Genomic DNA, 5,459 nt, shown 5'->3' on the forward strand with positions numbered 1-5,459 from the left:
TAAAACGTGCACACGATTACTATTGCGTTCCCTCGATTTACTATTGTGTTCCCTTTTTTTCACATTTTTTTCACATTCAATTTGTATACACTATCTTAAGGTGCTCCTGACAATAAGTTTAATCAAGTTCAGATTTATGATTCATTTAATCGATTCGCAGATATTGACTGATATATTTTTTGATGTGGAACATCTAATTGGAGATTTAAGATTGACTTTGCATAAACATTTAGAAAGATACCTTGCAGGTCTATCAACTTGCCGCAATCTAATTGACTACATGAGCAATTGGTACTTGGACCACAAGGACTGCCATTTACGGTCATATTTCCTTACTGTAACCAGAGTCTCAATCCTTCTCATTTCCCCCCAGAAACATGTTTAGGGAAGAATATGGCACATGGTAGCACTAAACAAGACAGAGAGAGAATTAAATGTTTTGGATACAGTTATGACTCATGTAACATATTACTGTATATAAGGAAACACAGCTGTTTTGAGTACTATATTTACTCACCATGAGTACCAAACAGGAAAGAAGTGGGCACTATAGTGTTACTGTATATTTGCTTGCAATTCAAAATTAATTTAAATGTAGTCTTCCCCCTATGCAGGAAATGTCCTTGAATATGTAAAACAACAGAAAACATCTCAGGTTACGAATGTAACCATGGTTCCCTGAGTAGGGAACGAGACACTGCATCCTCTAGGGGAGAACTCAACTCTCACGTGAGAGAAGAACTCCGAATTCAGGAAAAGAGTAGCACGCTCATAGGCAACCCCTTTTTTTGTAAAGGGGAGCACTGCTAAACTACCACGAGAACAGCCCACGGAGCGTGAAATTCAACTCCTCAGAAGGGGAGAGAACTCAAGCGCTTGACAGGAAGCACCATGCTCACAATAACCCTGCATGCTGAGGGGAGTGAAGCTTGAAAGTGTGTTAATAGAGACACACTGGTTGAGTGGAGCCCAAGGTACCGGAAAGTGTGCAGAGTCTTGCGTGCACACTTACCACTTACATTGATTTTATAAAGTGTGCAAAGTGTTAAACGTGCACACTTACCACCATGTGGATTTCCGAAAGTACACAGAGCTTAGCGTGTGTACTTAAAGCTTCCCAAGCATCAGAGGTGCTGAACCAAACGGGAGTGGCAAGCTCAAATACAACCCTCAAAAGCGAGGGGAGCACTGCCTGAGACAGCATTACACAAGAAGAGTCTTGCAAATGCCACCTATACTTGCCACTCGATGCACACATCGATGAGTGAGGTAACACTGCAAGTCGAGCACCCAGTTTCTGAATTCAGCCAAGGGGGTGCTTCAGAGGACCTACCTTAGAATGGACAGAAACCCACAGGTCCCAGAAGAACACTGCAAAGAAATCTCACAGAAGGATTATATACACATAACCACCAGCAAATTAATACACACACATATCCTTTTAGTCCAGACCATCAGTAAGGTGGTCACTATGAAACCATAGAACCAACCAAAACATCATAGGTCCAGCATAGGAGACTGTAAGGAAGGAATTAGGAAGGGGAGTATAAGGACAGATGTAAAACCCCCAAAGGGAATGAGTAGATACTCAAGTATCGCCCTGATCCGGATGAAAGCGCAGGTGCCTTGTCTAGATTACATCCCTTAGGCCTTGCCTACCTTCCTTTTACCCACGATTCCTCCTACACCTACCTGCAGGTGGGGGAGGGGCGCGAGCTGCGACACTAGCCTTCTGTGCCCGTCTCTGATCCTCAGACCGAGATGGACCAGGACCCCTATGTTGTTCAGGCACAGACCTGGACCTTCGTGGAATAAAGGATTTAAAGGCCCCTGAGTGCGCCTTCACCTCCCTGAACCTCTCGACCACCGTCTCAACGGAGGTACTGAAAAGTTCAGAAGGCGAAACCGGAGCATCGAGAAGAAAGCCCCTTTCTTTCTTCCCGATATCTGCAAGGTTCTTCCACATATGTCTCTGTTACCACCATGGCCGCCATAGACCTGCCCATGGCGGAGGCGGCCTGCTTAGTATAATGGAGAGCGAGATCTGTGGTGCGGTGCAACTCAGCTACCTCATCAGGGGAAAGGCCCTCGCCTTTATCCAGATCTTTCAGGAGATCAGCCTGATACGCTTGAAGCACTGCCATCATGTGCAATGAAGCCACAGCCTGAACTGCTGCTGCGTATGCCCTGCCATTTAAGCAAGGCGTATCCTGAAGGGGCTTAGATGACAAGGAGGGAGTATTAAGAGAGAACGTCTCACCCATAGAGAGATAGCTAGCCAGCATCTCTTCTACAGGGGGCATCCTCTCATAGCCGTTTTCGTGCGTCGCCTCGATTTTGACATAACTCGTATGCTGAAACCGATGGATGCGAGAAGAAAATGGCCTCTTCCATCCCTTTTCGACCTCAGTATGGAGATCAGGCAGAAATGGAAGTCTCACCTGACAGCTCATCATATGCAGGGCAGGAGGATTAAGAAGGATCAGCCTCAGCTTCTGCGCCATCCTCAGACATCTCCTGCTCTTCCTGGGCCGAAGCCAGTAGAGCACTAGCCTCCGGATCAGACAATGTTAAAGAAATAACATCATCCTCCAGCAGCTCTTTCTCATCCCTAGCCGACAAGAGTGAAAGGGAAAGCCCCTCTCTAAACTCATCGGCCAGATCCAACTGTGATCCCCACAAGCTCATTCTCCTCCGTGCCTCAGCACCGGCAGGTTCTGAACCTCGGGAAGCAGTTGGCTGGCCCTCTTCCCTCGAAAAGAGAGACAGACGAGAGCAGAGTTTTTTCATTAAAAAATGCTCACAATGCATGCAGATTGCTCCCTCAATGACATCGCATGCATGCTCTTCAACCCCCCCCCACCCCCCCAAAAAAACACATTATCTGGTGTCATCTGGTGTCAAATTGCTAGTACTCGCCATGAAGATAGAGTAAAAAAAAAATTGCTCTTACCAAAACAGTCAGTGAAGAGAATGACGGGTTCTCCCAGCACCTATTTAAACTACAGTCGCCAGGTCAGTGGCAACATGGGCTGCAACTTGTCAGAGAATGACGGGTTCTCCCAGCACCTATTTAAACTACAGTCGCACCGGTAGTGACGTCATAGGCTGTCGCCGGCCAACTTGTCTAGGTGTTTTCAATGTATGCTTCACACCAAAAATGGGTCACAATGAGGCGTTCCCCATAGTGACCCCTAGAGGATGCAGTTCAAAGTTCCCTTGAAAGGTAACTACAGGCACATAATACTGGGCTTACACTCATGAAGCTGTCAAACAGACAGCACCATGTGAAGTACTAGCTGAAACTGAAGCCAGGGGACATGGTGTCCTGTGGGGTATACCAGAGCATAACGTATGATAGGACCCCAAGTGGCATTGAGAACACAATTCTTCATAAAGAGAGTGGAGGAGCAGAATGATGAACAATTGGCATAATAAAAATGTTTTTGAAAGCATACACTATCTATTACCATTTATATGCTCAACATTTGAGAAAGTTCTTCACACCCCATCTGACGTAAACCAGTACACTCACCAAGGAATAAGTTTGCCAGTTCTGGTCTGGCCACTCTTGCTCACGGCATATCCAATCAGAGGATCCGAAATAGCATCCCAAGCTCGACCGAGAAAGAGAATGATGGATGCAGAGAAAGCTCCCATCTATAACAAATACATAGACAGAAGAAAATGACTGTCTCTCTCTGTTAACATACTTACTCTGCAACAATTTTGCAACAGAATTTCTTTTGTAATACAAAATCCAGTTACACATAAAACTATGTTCTACCAAGCTGTTAAAGTACATAATACTGTATATTAACTTTCTCAAGCTCTTTCACATATCCATTAACATACTTTCACATGCTTCCAGTGCTAACAGTTTAGTAAAACAGTGTTGACCGTGGCATGCATACATTACATGCAAAGTAAGGAAGAGTTGAGGATAGAGCATCACCAAGTAACTTTTTATAAGACGCAGTTCACACAGTGATTATCTCTCAGAAATCCCTCAAACCTTTTCATTCACCAGCTTGGATCTTTAACCACTAGGGATACACCATCCTCAAAAGGACATTTGAATTTGTAAATATGACAAGAAAAAAAAAATGTCAGTACATTATAATTTATATTTTACTGCCTTGTTGTGGAAATTAAATGGAAATTAAAGCTCAGTTAAGTGATACATTAGATCAGATTATACTATTTTAAAGGTAATCACAGAATATAATTTGGCACAGCTAGACAACTGAACAGCCAACAATAACATTGATATTGTTGTGCTAAACACTTTCACAAAATTAAAGTCAAAGTATATAACGAGGTCTCTTCACTCCTATAGATTTAATATATTCCATGTATTCATGTTTTACCAAATGTGTGGTTGATAGGCCACTGTGAAGCTGAATTTGTACAGAGAACATATGGTACACTATATGTAATTTATTACTGATAGCTGCACATCTTGTATTCATTTATACAAACCTTAACAACATCCAATAAAAAGATCTGCATGAAAAAGCCCCTGGCGGTTCCAGTCATTTGATAAGGCATTCCTCCAATGGCATAGCACAGTATACCAAAAAAAAGCATCACCAAATACTACAAAAGTTAAACCAAAGATGTAGCATCAGCAATGTCACGTGTAAATAATGTCGTAAATAGAGTTATATTTCAACGTTAACACGACAAATGTTTAACTGTAATATAACATGTCTGTTTTTTGCAGCATCAAAAAAAATCCCTCTGATGTTTACAAAGAATAGAAATGTTACATCATACCGACTGAGTGTCGTCATTTTCTGTTGCGCATGCTATGTTCCCATCTGTCATATTGTCCAGTACATTCCTACTGTTGGCCATCTTTCAGTTATCGAGGAAAAGAGTTGCCCGTTCGTTTTTTCTGGCTCTTTTTATAAGCTACCTGTTGACAGGTAGGCGTGGCTTTAGCTCCTCTACAAAAAAAAAAAAAAAAAAAAAAAAAAAAAAAACTTTACTGCTTAACGAGATTGTTATTATTTCTGATGTCAGGTTGGGACATGTTGCCACGTGTTTTAAACCTTCATTTTCTTTTCTAAGGAACTTAATCTTCTTTCTTAGAAAGCAGATTAACATTATGACATGGCATTGCATTCTCTGGTGTGATAACAGTTCATTACAATATATCTTAAATTAGCATGTATTTCATTATGGCCATTTTGCCATGATTTTAATTACCACGTTTTTTTGGTCACTATATAAACTTTAATTTGCATTGTTTCATGTTTTGATGACTTTTTATTTAAAATGCTAGAAATATAGGTCTACATATGAACATAAATAAAATAAAAAAGATAAACATAAAAGATAATAGTAATGAGTAAATATCTGAATATTAATACATGATGAGGATTAATATAAGAAGCATTAATCGATAAGTATTAAATGATAAATCAATACACTGCATTTTTCATTGCAAAACT

Source organism: Cyprinus carpio, chromosome B23 (genome assembly GCF_018340385.1).
Source record: "Cyprinus carpio isolate SPL01 chromosome B23, ASM1834038v1, whole genome shotgun sequence".
Classification (NCBI taxonomy): Eukaryota; Metazoa; Chordata; class Actinopteri; order Cypriniformes; family Cyprinidae; genus Cyprinus; species Cyprinus carpio.